The sequence below is a fragment of the Toxorhynchites rutilus genome, chromosome 1 (assembly GCF_029784135.1).
Source record: "Toxorhynchites rutilus septentrionalis strain SRP chromosome 1, ASM2978413v1, whole genome shotgun sequence".
NCBI classification, from domain to species: Eukaryota; Metazoa; Arthropoda; class Insecta; order Diptera; family Culicidae; genus Toxorhynchites; species Toxorhynchites rutilus.
Genome location: NC_073744.1, coordinates 113428402 through 113452502, shown reverse-complemented (window position 1 = coordinate 113452502; position 24101 = coordinate 113428402). Strand labels below are relative to the sequence as shown.

General features: G+C 36.4%; 1 protein-coding gene across 8 annotated transcripts in view; it reads left to right on the top strand.

The window, feature by feature from the left end:
* Positions 1 to 15979: 15979 nt before the first annotated feature.
* LOC129774152 (mucin-2) overlaps positions 15980 to 24101 on the top strand; it is a 103505-nt gene continuing 95383 nt past the window's right edge. For all 8 annotated transcript variants that reach the window (XM_055777983.1, XM_055777926.1, XM_055778075.1 and 5 more), the window contains exon 1: positions 15980 to 16724. The gene's annotated coding sequence lies outside the window, so the exon portion shown is untranslated. The remainder of the gene's footprint in view (positions 16725 to 24101) is intronic.

Below are 24101 nucleotides of genomic sequence, written 5' to 3'. Positions count from 1 at the left end.
CGGGTCCAATTTAGAAAACTTGGTAAACTCGTGATTTTGAAAAAAAAACAACACTTTCGATGCCGCTTTGCTCTGGATGCTAGCTGGTGTTGCTGCCAAATTAAAATGAGCGAATCAGTTTGTATAATAAACAAACGTTTTGCTACCACTCCCTGCTGCCGTTTAGCGATTGCGCCACATCTTTCACAGTTGGAAAATTTCTTCTTCTCAGCCGGCGTGTAACATGTTGTACTTTCAATCTGGAGGCAATGTACGAATTCGTGAGAGTTGAATAATTGGTCGAAATGTTCCCAACCATCAAGAAGTTCAAAACAACTGCCAAATTCACATACTCATCATACCTTGCCAAACAAATTATAAAAAAAAATAATTTGATTTCTATTATTATTATTATTTCGGATATTATTTTAGAATGAACTGAACTGATTTTTTTTTGTAATAACTCTTTTTTGGAGGGGTTTAATTGCCCTGGAAAGCGCCGTGTTTTATGCAATGGTTCCAATATAGAAAACTTAGTACTCGTGGTTTCAAAAAAACATTTTAAACGCTCTGGATGTCATCCTGTTTCTGGATGTTAGCTCGTGTGTTCTGTTCGGAATGCGAGTCATGAGCAGCTTTGCCAGCCAACTTGAGCACTTCGGTGGCCGTCTATTCGATGAGTTGCGTACAGCCTAGAGATGGGCAAACCGTTCACGAACGGTACGAAAGAACTAGTTCAACTAAAAGAGTGAACAAACGGTCGTTCTTTTTCAAAGAACGGTAGTTCTCCCCATGAACTGGTTCCGAAAGAACGGTTTGTAAGTGAACTGTTTGAGAGCGAACTGATTGAGAGTGAACTGTTTGTGAACGATCTGTTGAACTGTGCGAGTGAACTGTATGAGAGAGAACTGTTTGCTTTTGCGAGAGAACTGTTTGTAAACGAGCGAGTGCAGTTGAACTGATTTTCGCTGGACGGAATGCATAAATATAACGAGAACGCTTGTAAGAAAAATAAAACGATATTGTCATTTACGAACAAAATGCATGTAACGCAGGGTTTATTTTGTTGTTGTATACTCGATTTTCGATTAAACATTAAATTAGATTTTCGTAGTCTAAAAGGCAAAGCTATATATTTTTAATTTCATATATTTTTCAATTCCGCGAAACATTCATATACTTCCTGATTTTCAGAAAAAATCTGGGGGAGCTGGAGCAAAAAATATGAAAAATTGCACATATCTTGTGCGCATCAAATTATTACATATACTATTGTCGGCCGATAAACATATTTTCACATACAGTTTGCTACTTTTAAGGAAGAAGCACCTTATCTTTCCTCACTAAATTTCGAAAATATAAATTCCATACGAATGAAAAAAATTTCCTATCCAATCCAATCCAATATAAATGAATAACTGTCTATTGATGTTGGGTTCCAGCAAACATTCTTCTTTTTCTTAAATGGCACAAATGTCCCCAGAGGAACTTCGCCGTCTCAACGTAGTGTTACTTGCGTCATTTTTACTGGTTGAGATTTCTATGCCAAATAACACGCCTAGAATGCATTCTTGAGTGGCGAGCTCTAGAATACGCGTGGTCACAGTACAAGTCGGAGGAAATTTCTTTGGCTTTGAATTCCACCGACCAGAACGGGAACCCAACCCGAACCCCCGACACGTTAGGTGTGACACTATCCGCTCGGCCACGAAAGCATTCCAGCTAACATTCTATGTTGTTTTTATTACCGCTGAGAGAAAGAGCGAAAGAACGGTTCAAAAGAACTGGTTCACTTTGATGAACGGTTAGTGATTGAATCGTTCATCAAAATGAACTGTTTTGCCCATCTCTAGTACAGTCACACTGGTTTGGACGAGAATGATTGTTATGCATCCGTTACGTAACCTATAACCACGACGGACCAGGTTACGTCGATTGGGATACTCCGACCAATGATCAAATTCTTCGAAAATGGGGGCTTTGGATGAGCGAATTTCCTTCGCTGAACAGACTACGAATCCCACGCAGTTACTTTCGGCATACGATGGATGAACCTGAACAGCTCCATGTATTCGTTGACGCCAGCAAGGAAGCCTATGCTTGTGTGGCCTATATAACTGCGGCGTGACCGGAAGGAATCGAAGTTGCATTGGTTGCCGCAAAGAGTAAGGTTGCTCCTATCAAGGTACTATCAGTTCCACGTCTGGAACTTAAAGCTGCGGTTTTGGGAACTCGTCACGCTGAATCGGTCATCTCGTCGCATTCGTACCACATCAACCGGAAGTTCTTCTGGTCCGACTCGCAAACGGTCTTTGCGTAGATTAACTCGGATCACCGTAGGTATCACCAGTTCGCGGGCGTCAGGATTGAATGAGTGAGTACGTTCGCTCAGGACATCGAAAATCTTAATCGCTCACGGAAAGAAGAATGCCCTCTACACGGCGTGTTATCACAAAAGGAACTGGAAAAAGCTGAGAAACTACTGTGGAGGCAGGCTCAAATTAAGTTTTACGTAGCAGAGAGACGAGCCTTGCTGGAAAACCAAAAGTATCCGCAGGTGCAGCATAATCTGGTGCCTAAGACGAACATTATCTACAAGCTGCGGCCGTTTTTAGACGAAGATGGACTACTTCGGATGCGTGGTACGCTCCATATGAAGCTAAGTACCCCGTAATCTTACCAGATACCCACCTAATAATCTCTCTCCTTACAGACTGGTTCCACCGCCGCTACCACCACTCCAATCACGAGACGGCCGTTAATGAAATTAGGCAGCGATATGAGATAACTAGGCTTCGGGTGCTGGTCAAACGTGTCGTGAAAAGTTGCTACATATGTCCACTGGCGAAGTCCATTCCTTGTCCACCTCTGATGGCGCCGTTGCCGAAGACCCCTTACGTGAGACCGTTTTTATACGTTGGATCGGAAGTAAAACGCTGGGTCGCGTTATTTACATGTGCACCGTCATACATGTAAATAACGCGACCTAGAATATACCTAGAAGTGGTGCATAGCCTGTCCAGCGAGTCCTGCGTGATGGCGGTCAGACGATTCATCGCTCGAATTTTTTCGCGACAACGGGACTTGCTTCGTGAGTAGAACAAAAAACTGCAACAAGAGATACGATTGATGAACTACACATTAGCTACAACGTTTACCAACACACGTTAGAGTTTCAACCCCCCCCCGTTGCGCCTCATATGGGTGGGTCTAGGAACGCCTAGTTCGTTCGGTAAAACAAGCTATCGGAACGATCCTCGACGCCCCACGTAAACCCAACGAAGAAACATTGGCGACAATTCTCGCGGATGCCGAGCCGATGATTAACTCACGGCCTCTAACTTACGACAATGTTCGAGATATTCACGAGGGCGACTTGGTACTGATGGTGGGAGGCGCGGTGCGAAACCAGTATGTAAGAGCGAGAGTTGAGAAGGTGTTCAGAGGACGCGATGGACGAGTCCGTCAAGCCCATGTGCGTACAGCTACCGCAGTCTACAAACGACCGGTCGTTAGATAGGTTTTACTCGACGTGGGATTGGACGGTGAAGCCGTCGAAGAATCTACAGAACTTGCAGATCATCACCAGCCTTCACGGGTGGGGGATTGTCACGGCGAGCCCCTCGACGCAGCCGTTACGGAACAACCGGATGGTAACGAACGCAAGACGGACGACTGTCTATTTGTTGACAGGTCTGACAATCACCCAGCAAACATAAAATCGCATAACAAGCGTATATATAACATCATATGCCCTAAAATTTGGTTGGCATATAATGCGCCTAACTGGCATATGCATGCAAAAGTGGAGGCCATACCCAGCAAACATTAAATCGTATAATTTTGCACGTGCCAAGTCTTACAAGAAATCCGAATAAATCATAATCGCATATAATGTCAATCAAAATATGTATCGTGTATATTTGAAATCGCATAAAATGGACTTAATTTGATAATGGTATATAAAATCGAGTTTTTACATTTAAGCGATTTCAAATATACACGATACATACTTTGATTGATATTATATGCGATTATGATTTATTCGGATTTCTTGTAAGACTTGGCACGTGCAAAATTATACGATTTAAGTGCGATTCACATACAACATCCGCGTCACGTCCACGTTCCGTCACGTCACGTTACGTCAGTTATTCTACCATGCATTTCTTATGGAAACATTCACATACACCGGCAACCTAACGACCCGTCAACATACGTTCAACGAAAACGACCGGCAGGATTTGTAGAAAAGAATAATTGACGGAGACGGACGGCTCGTTTGGTTTTTGTCTGGGCTTTGTGTCTCGGCTTTTGTTTTGATTTCGGTTGTATTTTTTATGCCAACATATCTCTTGATTCCAAACTTCGGAGTCAAAATCATTCGCGACTAGCCGAGAAAAATAGTCTATATATTATTATTGTTGAATAAGGGTCGGGACTACGGGGTTTATGCATTCAAATGACATAATTCAATGATTTTCATTGATTTTCTCCATATTTAGAACTGATTCTAGGTATGCTGATTCGAAAGAGGTCATTGCAAGTTAAAACTGTTGTAGGTGACGACACCATGAATAACATTTAATAAATCATTCATTTTACATTTGACGTGACGGCGCTGGTGTGAGCATTGACTGCATGTGTGAATTGGTGAAGACGATGACGGAACGTGGACGTTCTTTTCCGTAACGTTCTATGTGAATCACACATTAATGTTCACTGGGCAGTCTCCCCCCAGCAAACATTAAATCGCATAACAAGCGTATATATATAACATCATATGCTCTAAAATTTGGTTGGCATATAATGCACCTAACTGGCATATGCATGCAAAAGTGGAGGCTATATACATACATGGCAAATGCTTACCGAATTTGTTTGGATGAATATTCAATTTTGACCGGCTATAATAGCGATTATGTTGAATTGAATTGCGATCTAATTTGAATATATTCATGAATTGTCAAAGCACCAAATACGACTTTTGCCATACTCATATACGATTTATTACAGACATAGAAAAAAACAAATGGCGCAAAATATTTCTGTGAAATGTTTATTATAGCCTCACGAATCGCCATTTTTATATATGAGTATTTATGTTTGTAGAAATAATAATTGTTTGATTGACTTGTGTTGGGAGTGGAATATGAATGTTTGAAATGGCACAGATTGATGTTTGGAGAAAACTGCTGCGATGTGGGTTCGAACTCCGGTCGTCTGGATTATCATCCACCAGCTATCTCGCGCGGCTATCTGAAATTAATTCAACAGCAGTTAAATCTTTCGAGTGCATCATTGACATTTCAATATGATGTAATATGTTCTTTATTAGGATTTATTATGATTTACTGTTTCATGATTTTCTTCAGCATGCAACACGATTTACTACAGTACTGAATCGATTTAAATTATACGCTTATACGACACACAAACTGCATCAGCGTAATATACGCATATGACGCGGATTAAATATATTTTACGACAATGTACATTATAAAATTGATGTCTATTATACCGAATTGCGACTTAATTTGATAATGGTATATAAAATCGAGTTTTTACATTTTATGCGATTTCAAATATACACGAAACATACTTTGATTGATATTATATGCGATTATGATTTATTCGGATTTCTTGTAAGACGTGGCACGTGCAAAATTATACGATTTATGTTAAGTGTATTGAGAAGCGTATAGCGCTTGTGAGCTAGCACAAGACGACCAACACGATTCATGTGTACCACAAACGTAGCGTGGCGGTGCGCATATTGAGTCGCAGTTTGCTGTGGATTACGTGCCACTCGCATACAATTTCTGATTCACACAGAGTTGCGCGATATATTTATTTACTAACACAACTACCCGACCGGCACAACCATACAGTGCCAGACTCACGGCGCTATATGATTGTTCACCACCACAACCATCACAGCCGGCACCACAAGCACGAAAAACTGTGGGTCAGCCACAACGTCACGCGAGTCGTCTATCACGAGAGCTGCGCAGTCCGATGTTTCTTGCAAAGCAGAGCAGTTGTATGGATGAATCGATCTTATTTCGACCGTGGATCGATCTCCATCGCTGATGATTGTTGCGTGGACGTAGTTATTCTGTAACTACACAAAGATGGTCAATGAGGGCCCTGAGTTTTGAACTCACGATCGATCGCTTACTAAACGAACGCGCAACCAATGTGGCTACGGAGACCCCCGAAGAAAAATGGTTAATTCACATGAATTGAATTTAAATTATTTTACTTACTTTGTAACAGCCCAAAGTAGTGGTAAAAAACTCGTGGCCTATAACGAAGAGGAACCTTAACCTATATTTAAATTGAAGAAGAATACTGTCTTATATTTGCTTTATACTTTTATTCAAAAAGGGTTTTATTCATTTCTCGTCACTCCACGCGTGCATCCGCGTCGAGTGTCATACAAGAACTGTCTTAATGCTAGTTACATGTGTCTTAAGCTAACTTAGCCAACAGTTTGTGGAGAGTTTCATTGGGAGGAGCCAAGTCGATTTCAAAGGGGAATAGCCAATCAATCGAATGCAGTGTTCGATGTGAATGGTGTCAAGAAATAAAATTGCTTACTGCGCTCATAAGCGCGCATATCGATTTCATGGGAAATCGTAAAGTGTCACGACGACTTTGTGTACGGTCGCGTATTTAATCAGAATAGAACTGGGTTTGTTTTGGTTTCTGGTTTATTGCCTTTAGCTGCGCGCGACATGATGTAAGGGTGCATTCATATCGCCCGCGCATGTTGGCATGGACGAATGTGGGAGAAAAACAGTTAACGAAATAATGCAGTTGCGCTTGAGGAATGTTTCGTGGGAATCGTAAATTGAAGTGACCACGCATGAGTCATTTATTTTGAAACAATCAACTGCTTATGAGGAGAAGGATAATTTGTATATTGGGAGTTTTAAGATGGACTTTGGAACGGGGTTTGAAATCATACTACACCATCCCTCTTTAAGAGAATGATGTAATGCAATGGAATCATTCTTAGTATTCAGATTATGGATTAATTATTCCTTGGCTTCTCTCAATGTTACAAATATTTTATAGACTTTTTATAGGTTTCTAAACTTTTATTTTCCAAAGCTGTTGGTATATTGTAAACAATGGTATGTGGTTTTGTATAATATTGATAATTTGATATATTTCTAAAGATTTCTATAAATAATTGTAATATAATTGGTTTTTGCGAATGAAGTAACTTCTCTAAAAATGAATGTTGTTTGATTTTATATTTTTATCAATCTGTTTTTGTGTACTGTCTGTGTATGTTCTGTTTTGGGGTTCTGAATCCTGCAGTTTGTATCTAGTATTTCTTGAACTATATATGGTCCGTCATAGAATGGATCAAGTTTTCTTCTGTTTTCTATTTTTAGATAAACTTTGTCGTTTACTGTTAAATGAATTGGATTAATGACATTTTCTGAGTTTTTTGCTCTTTGAATTTTCTGCTCAATTAATTTGGTTCTTGCTATTTCATTAGATCGTTGTAATTTAAATTTTAGTTCTTTACTATATTGTTCAAAATTATATATTGGTTCAGTTCCTTTTTCAAATAATTCTTGTGGTAATTTAGCTTTAGTTCCAAAAATTAATTCATGAGGGGTAAATTCATGGTGTGAATGTGGGGTTGTGTTATAATTGAAAGCATAGAATTTTAACCATTCATCCCAATCCGATTGATGTTCGTTAACGAAAGATCTCAGGTATTCATTTAAACATCTGTGATTTCTCTCCAAAGAACCAATCGTCTGAGGGTGATAGGCTGTACTAAATTTTTGTTCAATTTTAAGCATTTCACAGATCTGTTCAAAGACTTCGTTATTATACTCAGTTCCTTGATCAGAACGTAAAGTTAAAAATGTTCCGTAAGTTAAAATAAAATTGTCTACTAATGCTTTAGCAATTACGTTTGCTTCTTTAGTAGGTACTGGAATTAATACGACATATTTCGTTAAATCGCATTGAATACTAACTACATATCTATTGTTGTTGTTACTTTTTGGTAATGGTCCAACTGTATCTATTGAAATACTTTCGAATGGGTGATTTGGTGTTGTAGTAACTACTTGTTTTTCTTTTGTATGCTTTATGACTTTGTTTCGTTTGCATAATTCACAGGCCTTGATGAATTCTGCAATCGATCTTTTCATATTGCTCCAATTATACACTTCTCTAATTTGAAGGTACAACTTATGTTGACCAATGTGACCTCCTGTAGGGGTGTTATGGTAATCATTCAATACTTTTTGGATGTCTTTTATTTTTGTTAAAAACATTGGTGGATTGTAAATAATAATTTCTATTGAATACACTTGAGTATTCGCTAATATTTTAAAGTTTTCAATTGATATCATTTTAAATATTTCGTCTTTTGTCGACAGCGCTAATTTCTTTTGGTTCATTTTAATCATTGTTCCTTCTATTTTCAGAAGTGCAGATTCTAATGTCTGACTTCCATGTAAAATTTGTTGATGCACTTGGGCAATAATTTTATTGTTTTTCTTTAAATAACATATCATTCCATATTTGTCGACGCGTGTTTCGAGTTTAATTAATTTCTTCGTTTCTGATGGATTATTTGTCATGTACGTAGAGAAGTGATCAGTTTCTCGTGGTACAGAAATTTGATTATCAGATGTTTTCATATTTGAATTATTTTTCGAATTACGAGTCATCGCTCTTGTGCTTACTCCTAATATATTTAAATTCTTTAATTCATCAGAGGAGGTTACTATTCTTGATAAAGCATCTGCTCCTACATTTGATTTTCCTGCTATGTATTCAATTGTAAAGTCATATTCTTCTAAATCAAGACGCATTCTAGTTAATTTTGAAGTTGGATTTTTCATACCGAATAAGAAAACTAACGGTCTATGATCCGTTTGTACTAAAAATTTTCTACCGTACAGGTAAGGTTTGAAGTAATTAATAGCCCAATGTATGGCTGTTAATTCTTTTAGAATCACTGGTTTATTCTTTTCACCAGGTGTAAAAGTTTTGCTTGCAAAAGCTATTGGTAAATTTCCATGTTGTGTTTGTTGAGACAATACAGCTCCACAACCTATATCTGAAGCATCTGTTGTTAATATAAATTGCTTCGTAAAATCTGGATATTGTAATAATCTTGGTGACATTAATGAATTTCTTAGGGTGTTGAATGCATTTTGACAACTATTGGTCCATATAAATTGTGAATTTTTCTTCAATAGTTGATTAAGGGGATTTGCTATTAATGCAAAATTTGGTACGAATTTACGATAATAATTACAAAATGCAACGAATCTTCTAACTTCGTCTGCATTTTTAGGAACTGGATAATTTTGAATAGTTGAAAATTTGGAATCATCTGGTAACATGCCATATTCTGTTATTTTATGACCTAGAAAGGTAACTTCAGTGCTAAAAAATTTGCATTTCTGCGCATTTAGCTTCAAATTGTAATATCTTAATCTTTCAAAAACTTGATTTAGATTTGAAATATGATGGTTTACAGAACATCCTACGACTATAATATCGTCGATGTAAATGAAAGCTAATTCTGGGGTTAAACCAGCCATTGCAATTGTCATCATACGTTGAAAACTGTTTGGACTTATATTCAATCCAAACGGTAATCTTGTATATTGATAATGTCCGTTTTGTGTTGAAAATGCCGTAAATTTTCTAGACTCATTGTCCAAAGGTATTTGATGAAAACCTGACATGAGATCTAATGTTGAAAAATATTTTGCTCTGCCAAGTTGATCTAAAATATCGTCAATTCTTGGTAGAGGAAATTTGTCTGCTAAAATTTTTTTATTTAGTTGTCTAAAATCAACGACTAAACGCCATTTTTTGTCATTATTTTGGGATTTTTTCGGTACTAGAAGTATAGGAGAGTTGTATGGTGAAACTGAAGGTTCCACTATATTACTCTCTAACATTTTGTTTACCTGTTGATTAATTTCGGTTTGTTGCGCATGAATCGTCTTGTAATTAGGAATATATACAGGAACTTTATCACTTAGAACAATGTTCTGTGAATAGAAATTGTTTTGAGTAACATCCTCCTCTGGAAGACAAAATATGTCTTGATAATCATTAATTAATTTTTTAAATTTATCTTTAGCATATGGAGGAATTTTGTCCGTGTTTATGCTTTTAAAAATCTCTTCGGATCTCTTATTATTAATATTTTTGGTATTTACATTAAGAATAGAATAATCGTTTAAAATACTTAATGTAGGCTTAAATTTAGAATAATGTATGTACAAAGGTTTATTCGTAGTATTTACAAATTTTACATAAGGCTTTAAAGGTGAAATTATAGTGTTACCACAGAAAACTCCTGGGTAAATTTCTTCTGAATGGACTACCATATCCTCTCTAATGTTTAAATATGGTATCCTTCTGATAACTTCACTACGACTTGGTAGCATGAAGCCTTCATTTAAGTTGTCTTCTATTGGTACTGAAATTTGTATATTGGCTATATTAAATGTAAGTAGCCAATGTTCATAATCTATTAAACATTTATAATTTATTAAAAAATCTCGACCTAGAATACCATCAGCCGTAATTGGTAAGTCTGCGGTAACTAGGTGAAAATCGTGATTTAAAGTTAATGTATTATTAAAGCATAAAGATGTATTTGTTAAACCTAATGTTTCTACACTATTTTCCGTAATGCCGGTTAATTTAATCTTATTGTTAGTATTTACATGTTGATTTGGGAGAATATTTCGTGCTTTGAACAACGAAATATCTGCACCGGTGTCAATGATCAAGTTGCATATTTTATTTCCAGTCATGTGCACTTTGACTTGGATAAAATTTGATGCATTTAAATTTAATGTCAAAATCGGTATGCCTGTCCGTAACAATTGTTCAGTTAGTCGACATCTGTTAGCAATTGTTACTGGTTGGCTAAAAAATAATCGGTATTTGCTTGATTGTTCCCATTATTTGCAATATTGTTGTTGAACGGTACCATAGCTTGGCAAGTATTATCTGATTCGTTTTGTGGGTGAAATCCATTATTGTTTGCATGATTATTCAGTCGAGGAATGTCTTGCTGATTTACTACGTACATTCTCGCTGGTACATTATTTCTATTGAAATTTCTGTTAACGTTTCTGTTTTGATTTTGATTGAAATTTCGTTGAAAAGGGTATTGTTGTAAATTTTGATTGAAATTTGGTTGTTGTCGGGAATTTTGGATTGAATTTCTATTAGTAGGATACTGATGGTTAATGGGATATTGTCGGTTGAGGTTTCTATTGAGGTTATTTGGATATCTTGCTTGATATCTTCCATGGAAATAATTTCTTTGATTATTTCTTTCATAAACCATAGGGTTTCTGTAATTGAAATTTCGGTTTGTGTTATAATGATTTGGTTGTCTAGCCTTAATCGACTGCAGTACGACTGCGTTTGAATCAGTATTGTCCTTTTCATTTTCTACCATTACGTTGATGGCCTCTTGTAAATTGTCGAATTTGCCAATTTTCAGCATCATTTTGGTCTCTCTGTTGGGTGTTTCTTTGATAAGTGTTTTGATCGCTACCTTTTGAGACATTTTCCTTGCGACTGTGTCGGGAATTTGTTCTCTTATATAGGTATCTTTGAGCTTATCTGTCAATTCATCGAGTTGTTTAGTGAATTTCTCGATTTCATTTGTCGATTTGAGTCTCAAATTCATCAGATTAGCTAAGGCTATGTCTGAATTTGATTTCTCTTCGCAATTTGTTTGGATTTTTGCGACTATTTCGTCATAATCCGTTGGAGATATTGAGAATAAATTTCTCGCTTTTCCAGTTAATTTTGTTAGTATAATTTGAATTGCGGCTGCTTTGCTTTCGATTGGAACTATGGTCTTTGCCAAGTTCACCGCGTCTATAAATGATTTAACACCACTTGCGTTTCCGTCATAAGTGGGTATCAGCGTTGCTAATTCAGCGGCTGTTTTAATATTAAGAGCCATGTTGGATACTTTGTGTATTTTAATATACCAAATTAAAATTTTTGTCAATATTTTAAATTTAATTTTTCTTTGTTTTAAATTAATTTCACTTTTCACTCTCAATAGTGAATCGTCAGTGCTTAATTTATAGGGTTTTAGTAAACCACTTGATTTACCAAGTGTCTCTGGTTCACTATCGTATTCCCTTTGTATTACTTCTGATTCATCTAAAATTTTGATGGCCTTCTGATATATTTGTTTCAGTGCACCATAAGTTTCAACTTCGTCATTCCAGACTGAAGCTCCAAGTCTATACTCGAAAGATTTTAGTATTGTTCGATATTTGGCTAAGTTTTCTTGTAACTGTTGCCTTTTGACTTCAATATTATGTAAAGTTCTTGGTCTGTTTTTATTTTTGTTCAAATTCTGATATCCCTTTTTCAGATATGATTCAATTTCTTTGAGTTGTTCCATTTAGGAAGACTCATTTTTATTCATAAATTCTCAGAATTTTATCTTTTCGGACTAATGATAAGAACAAATTTGCGAAAAAAAATATATATATTATTTTATTGATTATTTTTCATTTGCCTTCTATTCCTTTTTGCTTCGGCCAATCTTTGTCGTCTTCTCTCTTTCTGGCCGGGAAGTTTTAGCCACGTAATCGGATCACATCCGGGTAATTCATCTATTCTGTCTAGTAATTCTTCATACGATTCGAGTTTAGTATTTTCTCCAAATACTACTATATCAGGTGCGAAAGCTCCTTCGCCCTTTCCTTTGCTTACATCGGCTAATAATTTCAGAAAATCTTCAAAATCGTCTTTAATCATTTTTATAAGATTTTTGAAGTAGAGGTAAAAAAAATAATATATAATTTTCGTTATATTATTTTCTTATGATATTATTTCTTTGCTGTAATTTTTGTATATTAAGTTATTCTATTAGCGGCCATTCATATATAGTCTAAAGCTTTAGGCAATTGATGCCATAGTTTGTGCCGACTGTGCAGCTTTCAGTGCTTCTTTACGTACACACTGCTTATAATTCTTGTATAGTTTAATGAAAGCAAATATTAATAAAATCGCAAGTATAATCCATAATAATAACTCTTGCGTTTCGTGGAATAAAGTGTGTTGTTCCACGTGGTTTAGGATATTTACTTGTGGGTCTCCTGTATTTTGAATAGTTTTCTTGTCAAACAGGCCCATTTCTACTTTCTCGAAGCATATTCAATTAATTACATGCATTGTTTTTCATTATGCATTATACATTATAGTCATTGGTAAATGTATCGAAATTTATTGTTTCTATACCGAATATATTATTATCAAAACTCATTATTTGGAAATAATTTTTATAAATACTTTGTAACCGAGGGTATGTAATTCGAACACTTCATAAAGAAACATATAATCATTCTAGCCTATGCGTTCAGTTCGATAAGTGCTGTACGTTTTATTTTGATATACATCAGTTTCAATTGCTTACTTCATATCGTCGGTTTCATTCCAGATTTAGCTCCTTCTGCTCTCTGTTGGTCCCGCCTGTCAGTTCCTTATTGCTGACAATGGTCTCGCCTTCCGATGTTCCTGCTTCTGTTCATTTATCTTCGCGTTACACTTTCCGCTGCTGCTCTTGCTGTTTCTCCTTATTAAGGTTAACTTTTCATTTTATTCACATGGGAAAATAAGTTGTCTCTGTTGATTTTCTCCCAGCACTTTTGGTTTGATCTTCATTGAAATTATTTTCGTAAGGAGTTTTTTTTTTTATTTTGTTTCCCTCCTATTCAGTGTCAGTATTTATATTACACCGCTTTTCTGGCACTTTTCCGATCACATTGTTTGTAACACTTTTTGAATTTCTCCCAGCACTATTTGTTTAGATTTCGCTATTGTTCCAATGTTTGCTGTTCGAATTATCACTCGCCTGTTGGCACGACACTTAATATTCACTATTTAAGCTTGTCCAGTTGTCCATAATAAATATATATTTCATATATATTTTTTTTTTTTCAGTCTGCGCTAAAGTTGATTACACAAACTTCGGGGATTTTTCTCCCTTTCCTTAACTTTTCTTCTCATACTTTTATTTTGGCTTTTCCATTGAGCTGTGGCGGTAATTGCACTCAAGTTTACCACTCGCCATGTAATTATATAGTTTATATTGTAATGCCAATAATATTGTTCACATCACCAATATTGTTCATCACACGCGGCCTTGTACTTATTTTCAATATTCTTCACATAAATCACTTCCGAAGATTGCAGGTCCTGTCACGGTCGCCATGTCTTATATTTGCTTTATACTTTTATTCAAAAAGGGTTTTATTCATTTCTCGTCACTCCACGCGTGCATCCGCGTCGAGTGTCATACAAGAACTGTCTTAATGCTAGTTACATGTGTCTTAAGCTAACTTAGCCAACAGTTTGTGGAGAGTTTCATTGGGAGGAGCCAAGTCGATTTCAAAGGGGAATAGCCAATCAATCGAATGCAGTGTTCGATGTGAATGGTGTCAAGAAATAAAATTGCTTACTGCGCTCATAAGCGCGCATATCGATTTCATGGGAAATCGTAAAGTGTCACGACGACTTTGTGTACGGTCGCGTATTTAATCAGAATAGAACTGGGTTTGTTTTGGTTTCTGGTTTATTGCCTTTAGCTGCGCGCGACATGATGTAAGGGTGCATTCATATCGCCCGCGCATGTTGGCATGGACGAATGTGGGAGAAAAACAATTAACGAAATAATGCAGTTGCGCTTGAGGAATGTTTCGTGGGAATCGTAAATTGAAGTGACCACGCATGAGTCATTTATTTTGAAACAATCAACTGCTTATGAGGAGAAGGATAATTTGTATATTGGGAGTTTTAAGATGGACTTTGGAACGGGGTTTGAAATCATACTACAATACCATGATTATAGGTTTAAATTCATTCCACCTATTCTATAGTGTAAAATTATATTGTTTAAAATTTGCAGCTCAAAGCATAAATAAAAATTGAGCTACTTGGACTTGGTCTCCCTACAGCAGCGGAACGGGGATTTTCTAGCTGACTGGCTGGCTCGAGAATTTCGCATAGGTGGGACTTACGACCAATGTTTCGGCCCTTCATTGTATTTCGCTGTTGCTCTGGCCACTTTAGGTCGGTACAATTTGAAGAGCACAAATTGGACCAATCAAAATAGGCACATAGTGCAATTGGATAATGCTTGATGTTTCACATTTACTCAATTGTTTATCTCAAGAAAAATAAAAAGTTATTCATTGTGGTAGATGCGTAAATATGTTTCCTTTCAATTGATGCAAACACCTTTGCGATCTTTTAAGAAATGCTCGAGTTATAAGCGTCCAAAATCTTTTATTTTTTCCTACTTGTTCAGTGCTTAGATTTTCATTTTACCCCCTACATCTTCCGGTTAGACGTAGTCCTACGTCAAAATGAAATAAAAACTGGCTTTACATATTGTATTACAAGTTCACTCGTTTCGGCGCCCCTTTCGAAAACAAAAATACAATTCCATTTGAGCAGCCCTCGCGCGTGTTGAAATACAGGGGCTAGACATCAATTGAATATAGGCTACCCAAAGTCAAAATCAATATGGCGTCATTTGTTTACCAACATACCATTTGCGAGGATTGAAATCGTTGAAATCACGGAAATTGTGCTGCTTTATTTCTAACTGCTTTAGCGATTTTCATATTTCGGTTTCACATGGAGGTGTTCAGATTCAACATGGAGTTTAAAGTTAGCCACTATTTAACTATAAAACCGGACCGTGTTGTAAACAACAGTAATCGTCAGAACCAAAATGTCAGTAAACCGCAGCAATATTGGGTACATTGGCAATATGAGGGATTTGACGTTTTAGTCATACCCCTGTTGAAATACGTCCCATAGCCTGCGCATTTATCACATCATCCTTCAATGAACGAAGAGTGAGCAGGAGGGAATGAATCTTTTCCCTTACTCCGTTTGCCTTGTACAATTTTCATTCTGTTTGTCATATTAATGAACGAGTTTGGAGCGTAAAGTCGTTGTATTTGGACACTGTGTTTTCTATGTTTGTACATCTCTGGGAAAACGCATTTTTTTTCGGAAGAATATTTATTGGTTCAGAAATTTCGGGCATTCTTTGTCGAAAGTGATGCAAAAAATTAGTTGAATTGGAAGTCGTCGCGATTCGTTATAAAACTACGAGAGTAAACGAAGTGATGTTGGGTTTGTCGATTTTTTCGTTCCTCTTTCACATTTAAATCTCTTGTCTACGTTGTTTCTGAAAGTGGTTTCTGGATGTGTGCGAAGGAAGGATGGGCTGGCTGGTTGGTGGGGAAGTTAATGAGTTGTGCAAGCAGCGAAATCAGTGAAGAAATCGAATGTATGTTGCGTGAAAATACTGCTCGGAATTGGGGCAGGTGTTGCTAAATTCGAAGATAAAATGCAATCCGAGTGTTGGCATAAAAATGATCACAAGCAAAATGATTCATATGTTTCGGGAGAAGCCAAAGTGTGGATGTGAAAATATTTAAAAGGAGGAGTGTTGCATGTTGCGGAAAAAAAAATCGTAGAAAGCCAGTGCTCCGAGTGAGAAAGAGTTGTTGGGTTGAGTTACTTTTGAAAGCGATTTAATCTGAACGAAAATATAGCTACATAATCGAAGGAAAGTTTAAAAGTGTGTTACAAATCTGCTACGGATGATACATATACTACAACATAGTTTTGTGTGCTAATGTTTAGCATGGAGCGTTTCATTCCGCGATAAAAAGGTAAAAACAGCTCCTGATTATCGATTTTTTTCCTTCTTTCGAATGCTTATAGATAAAGAGCGCTTTGTTAAGCAAAGCATTGTTTTTGAATGAGTTGGGTTTTGCGCAATGATTCACCGTGTGAACGAAGGCATTCGCTGTGTCGGAGGAGGATGAAATCATTGAGTTTATGCAGCGGCAGCTGCTCAACATTTCGTTGATTCGTCGTCATCGTCGTCAGTCGGTGGTTTCGTGTTGATGACCTTGAGGATACAAATTTTGACTCGCTAGACCGAATATTTCCTTGCGTTAAAACTTTGCTCGCGTTTTGTCTGTGTAGTGCTTCGAGATATTTTGTTTATTTACGTGCTCGTATCAGAATGTTAGAGATAAAATTTAATAGTCACATGTTAGATCTGTTGATTCGCTAAATAAATAAATGATGGATTTACGGAAAAATCATAATGCTTTCACTGTAGTATATAATCGAGTCGAAGAAAATTATTTGTTTTATTTTTGGTTTTTTGAATATGAAAGAAGAATTCATGTTTTGATAAATACTCTTAACCCTCTTATTGGTCTGACAGACCAAGAAGCAATAAGGTGTTTAGTCTAAATGATTATTAAAACTGAATGAAGTTAAAGAAAAAATATACAATGAAGTCGCTTTTTACGCGGTTTTAGGAGTTTACGCGGTTTATTTTTACGCGGATTTCGGAATTTACGTGGTTTATTTTTACGTGGATTTCGGAATTTACGCGGATTTCGAAATTTACGCTGTATTTTTTACGCAACATGTATCTACCGCGTAAAAATTCAATATGGTAATTGATGTGACTTTTCACGAAATAAGTTTTTTTGTATCACTGATTAGTAGCTGAAAATGAAAGGAGATTGGAGATACAGATACAGCGGTTGTCCGCTAACTGGGCAGAAGGCAGCACCCAGTTAGCAAATCCCGCTCGTTAACTGGGCTGACTTTTCAAACGCCAAAAAAACATTGACGGGAACGTATATCACCTCCAATTTTAGATATTTTTACGATTTAATGTCTGCTGGGCATATGCTGGGCAGGCCCGAAGGCAGTTTTAAATTGTTAAAATATGAATGAAATGTTTTACTTCATTTTATTTGATTACTTGAAACATGTAGTACTGAACTTTATTTAACCATTTCTATATAAATTTTGCGATATTTCCACTAAAACACAATGGACAACCAGGAATACTGTATCCGATTACAACTATTTTGTATCATATGTAAGAGCTTTCACTGCCTAGAATCATATTTCAGATAACCGTGCGAGATAGCTGCGGCTTGATAATCCAAACAACCGGAGTTCATATCCCATCGGAGCAATTTTATGACCATAGCCACCACTTATAGCAAACATCTATATCCCTAAGAGCCCCCGCAGACTGCAGACTGATTTGTCGGCCGACAGTTTGGTCGGCTTCTTAATCAGTACGGAGAAGTATGCATGTGCGCACATTACGCCGATTCAGTTGGGTCGGTTTTTGCACCAGAAGGCCGACCCAACCAAACTGTTGGTTGACAGAAAGCCTGTAGTATGCGGGGGCTTTAAAGTTGCCAGTGATCAATCGTATATTCGTATGACAACAGACTTATTAGGTTATTTGGTATTGCCTAATAACCTTGCATGTACAGTAAGTTAACTCTAATTCGACATCTAGGTAAATGGCCAGACCTGTAATGGGACACAAATAATTGAACATTTTTATCTCTAATTGGATATATTTGTAAACATCGAGTTTGGGTCCCAAATTATGGCCCCAGATTGAAAGTCGCCACCAGACGTGGACACTGTACCACTGTCATCGTTAATGTCAAATTACATGTCAGAATCACCTCTAATGAGACACTGAGTAGTGCCTCGGTATGTCGAGGATTAGAGGTAACTTACTGTATATGCTATTTGGGCGCATCATATACCACTCAAAGTATCGGATATTCGATGCTCTATATAAGATTTAATGTTTGCTGGGTTGGAATTGTTTGGCAGCATGGTTTGACAAGTTCATAATCTTATGTTTACAGTTTTGAGTTAAATGCAACTTAATGACGAAGGTGAACTAATTTGTTTTTGTCACTGTGTATATCAAAACGCAAGAGACCGGCAAACAGATAATCTTTTGTTCTTAAAAGTTAAAAATAAAAAAGCAACTTTACTTTTCATCTGCAAATTGTGCCAGCATAAACAAGTACTCAAGTCCGAAAAGTCTCGGGCCATCGCCAAACAGTTCATTCGCACCAAGCTTCGATTTTCTGTTTCTCGAATTAATCTATTACATTTTGTATGTTGAAATTTTATTTCATGGAAATAGATGAACAAAAGATAACCTTTTATGTCTTTATTACAAGAAATGAAAATGCATTTGTATTGCAACTTGATATTAATAAACTGGACGATGGTCCGAAATTCCGGAAGCAGGATCGATGTTGGGCCGATATTCTGCTATATATTTTGACACTTGTATTTACCATTTATATATACTAGAATACATGTGCACCCGTGGCCGAGTGGTTAGCGTCTCACATTATCATGCCGGGTGTTCGGGTTCGATTCCCGTTCTGGCCGGAGGATTTTTCGTCAAAGAAATTTCCTTCGACTTCGACCCCTCGGAATACATTCAAGGCTAGGTAGTGCGGACTGAATCAAAACGGCTGTCAAAAAAGATCCAATTGAAATGTCAAAAGAGATCCAACGATCAGGAGTGTTATTTTTCTTATGATAATCAACACTATAAAAGAGGTATTGTTGTCAAGGGCAAAAATTAGTAAAATTATAAAATGAACGAACTACATTTTTCCGTCAATTGTTTAATTAACCATTGCATCTCTGAAAGAGCATCTCAGCCTTTCACTGAGCAACGCATTTTTAATGTCCCCTCTCTTTGTGATAACGTTTTTCCGAACGTAGTAAAAAAAGTCAGAGTCACGTAAATGTTTACTCCTGCGATTTGGAAATATTCGATAAAAAGTGGAAGGAAGAGCTGCCAGATGATTTTTAAAAAAAGTCTGTAAAAACATGTGAATGTCTGTTAAAAATGTGGAAAAGTCTGTAAAAGTGTGCAGATCTATAGAAATGTCTTTTAACGTTAATTTTCACATATTAATTAATACTTTGTACATCACGATGCACGTAAGATTGTATTCTGTATATATATACAGCCATTCCATGCCAAACTAATATAGTGGTTCTCAGATCTTCGTCAAAAGTGGTAATTTTGTTCTTTATCGTAAAACATTAAACTCGTATTTTTTTAATTTGTCATTAGGGTGCCCATTTCCATTTTAGGGTGATCCCAAAAATCATTTTTTTTCCACTTTTCCCCAAATGACTTTTTTCAAAAATTTATAACTTTCGAACCTCTCAACCGATTTAGATGATCGACATATCAAATTTAAGCCAATGAGCTTTAATTGAGAAATATTAAACTTGCATATAATATGGATCCTATTTTTTTTTTCAAAACAAATCGATGGTTCGAAAAACAATTTTTCCCCATTTTTCCCACTACAAAAAGTCATAACTTTCAAACTATTGGACCGATTGGACCATATCATCAACATATCAAATTGAAGCTTACGAGTTATTTTTCTTTGAAAAATTATTACTTTTGCGAAAAAATTGAATTTTGTTTTTGTAATTATTGATTTAGTTAGTTTTTCATAGTTTTCTCGGTTAAAGATAGGAGCGCTATATTTTTTTATATTTTTTATGGAAAGCTGAGGATTATTTACCTAACATATCTTGATATCAGAGATGCTATAATTATCGTTTTTAAGTTAGAATTTTGTAAATTTAACATGTTTTAAGTCTTCGATCAATATTCATATGTGACTAAACTAGACCTATGCTACTAGAATCCAATCTTCCCGCAAGTGTGAATTTTGCTTATTGGCTTCAATTTAATATATCGATCATCTAAATCGGTTCAGTAGTTCAAATGTTATGATTTTTTGCAGAAAGTTATTTTTGACAAATGGGGAAAAATGATTTTTAAAAAAAATCATATCTAAAAAACCAAATAGCAACCCTGATATCGAGATATGTTGTGTAAAAAATCCTCAGCTTTCAAGAAAAAATTAAAAAAAATATAGCGCCCTCTAGTCGAAAGTCATAAAAAATAAAAAACGACTACAATCAATAATTACTAAAATATAATTATTTTTTTCGCAAGTTAAATATTTTTTAATAAAAGGCTAGGTCAATTTTATATGTCGATCATCTAAATCGATTCAGTGATTCAAAAGTTATTAATTTTCATTTGTCATTTTTGGGAAAAAGTGGAAAAAAAAAAAATTTTTTCGGACCACTTAATAACTTATGTGCTGTAAGGTGTTTAAATGTTTCAACGATCTACACATACATACACATACATACGCGTTGTTAATTTTTATAAAAAACAGAATTTCACCGTTGATATATTGGACATCCACCAAGGCTTGCGGTCTTGTCTTTGATGAAATTTATAAGAAAATGCAGTGTATATTTTCCATCCGCCATGCAAGGCTATACAAGTTTTAGATCACCACACGACCATGAACCATGTCTGTCGTAACAATATCGAACAGTAACCCATATTTCGTCATAAACAGACCCGAAAGCATATCTATCTATCTATCTATCTATATATATAAAAATGGAGTGATGTCTGTCTGTCTGTCTGATTCTTATAGACTCGGAATCTACTGAACCGATCGACATGAAAATTGGTATGTAGGGGTTTTTGGGGCCGGGGAAGGTTTTCGTGATATTTTGAGACCCCTCCCCCTCTCTAAGGGGGGCCTGCCATACAAATGAAACACACATTTCTGCATTACTCGGAAATTAACCAAGCAAACGAAACCAAAGTTGGCACGTGAAAGTTTTAGGGTGCAATAAATGTTTCTATGATGGTTAGACAGTCCTTCCCCCACTCAAAGGGGGGGCTGCCATACAAATGAAACACAAATTTCTGCATTACTCGAGAATTAATCAAGCAAATGAAACCAAATTTGGCATGTGGAGGTTTTAGGATGCAATAAATGTTTCTATGGTGATAAGATACTCCTTCCCCCTCTCTTAGAGGGGGCTGCCATACAAATGAAACACAATTTTTTGCATTACTCGGAAATTAATCAATCAAACGAAACCAAAGTTGGCATGTGAAAGTTTTAGGGTGCAATAAATGTTTCTATGATGGTTAGACAGTCCTTCCCCCACTCAAAGGGGGGGGCTGCCATACAAATGAAACACAAATTTCTGCATTACTCGAGAATTAATCAAGCAAATGAAACCAAATTTGGCATGTGGAGGTTTTAGGATGCAATAAATGTTTCTATAGTGTTAAGATACTCCTTCCCCCTCTCTTAGAGGGGGCTGCCGTACAAATGAAACACAAATTTTTGCATTACCCGAGAATTAATCAAGCAAATTAAACCAAATTAGGCATATGGAAACTTTAGGGTGCAATGAATGTTTCTATGGTGGTTAGATCCCCCTCCCCCCTCTCTTAGGGGTGGCTGCCATACAAATAAAACACAAATTTCTACATTACTCGAGAATTAATCAAGTTTGCCGGGTTAGCTAGTACTAAATATAATAACTTTTCTGTATTAAAACTATGGAAAAATGTCATGGTGAGTCAAATATTTTTGATGTGATGAATAGATGTGATGAATGTTTTACAGATATGTCTGTAAATTTACAAACATATTTGTAAATCTGGCATCTCTGGTGGTCTGAGGATTTATTGCAAGAAATCGCTTGAAAACATGCATGAATTTGCTTGAGAATGAAGTGGATTGAGTCCGCACCACTTAGATTCAAGGCGTGTTATTTGGCTTAAGAAATCTCAACTACTAGTATTAATGAATGACGCTAGTTAATGCATATGTTGAGACGACAAAAGTTCCACAGGGAACGTTAACGCCATTCAAGAAGATATACTAGAATATACTAATTATTTCTCTCAGTGTATTGATGATCATAGATCCGTGATGCATCGGAGTATCCCTCACCAATGTTGTTGTTTACATCAAGACGGGTCTATGGTACTAGGTGAGGCCGTTTCGTCACTAAGTTGGTTAGGGGAGCGGTATATGAAAACAGTACGGAAGAAAGCAGAAGGGGAATTATTTCCTTGAAGCGTGAAAGAGACAGACTGATCAGGAGCGAGCTCCGGCACTAGCGTATTGTGTTTTGTTTACAAACAAAACACAGTAGATTTCCAAGATGGCTGAAGAGTGGTTTTAGCAAGTTGGCCCACCTTAGGATATACTTCTACGCGCCTTGGTTTACATTATATTTGACGTTTAACTGATTTTTAACACTAGCGAGCGCCCTGTTAAAAAGCAGCCCAGTTAAACAATGCCCAGTTAGCGAACAAGTGCTGTATCATGATTGTAGCGTGCAAACAAAATCAGTTAATCAATTGTTAGAATATAGGTTTCATTTTAAACTAATAATTCACTGTTTGTTATATTTTTACACGGATTTTGAAATTTACCCGGTTTATTTCTACGCGGATTTTGGAATTTACGCGGTTTTCTTATACACATTTTTTGTTCACGCGGAACGTATCCCCCGCCTAAAAAGCGACTCCAGTGTATATTATATTTTTTCATTCAATTATATCTTTTTCGAATTTCAAAAATGACAGAGTTATGGAACTTTTTCGGGCTCTAATTCAAAAACTAAAAAATCCTGTAAAATTTTATGCGGGATACAGTGAAACTTCCATTTATGGTTAGGATTAGGAAGAATTTGGGTAACTTTTTAGAATTGAAAAACTTTACGGTTTGTGGTTTTAAAGTATTATTCTCAGTTTTATTCAAAAAAATACATAATAAACTTGAATGTTTCTATCAACCAAATTGAAGCCCTCTAACCGCTCTACTATTCGTTCTGTGACATCCAACCCCTACCTTTTTTGACGTAGAACTAAGTCTTTCAGGATGGGTACCAAATCAGAAATCAGGTCACGTTTTTATGAAATAAAGTTAACGTTAATAACTAGTTTCATCCAAGCAAATTGCGAGTTGTGGTGACTGATCGAAAAGATGCAAACAAGATTGTTGTCGATCAGTATTTTACAATTGATTATCGGGGTTATCTCACATAGTCGAAATTGAGTGATAACTGAAACGGGCTTGACGTGCGAATACATTACGAGTGAAGGTACTGGCCGTTTTAAAAAACTGCCCTCGACGACTGTTAAGATCTTGGGTTGCCGCCAGCTCGGAACAGTCTCCCATGAAGGGAATGAAACTAAATTTACGCCGTCCAACTCGTTTTGAGTCACCTTTGCTGGTTCAGCTCTCCCTGACTACGTTTGCACGGTTAAGTAATTGCTATCTATTGTATTTCGGCTCCGGTGACGCTGATACGAA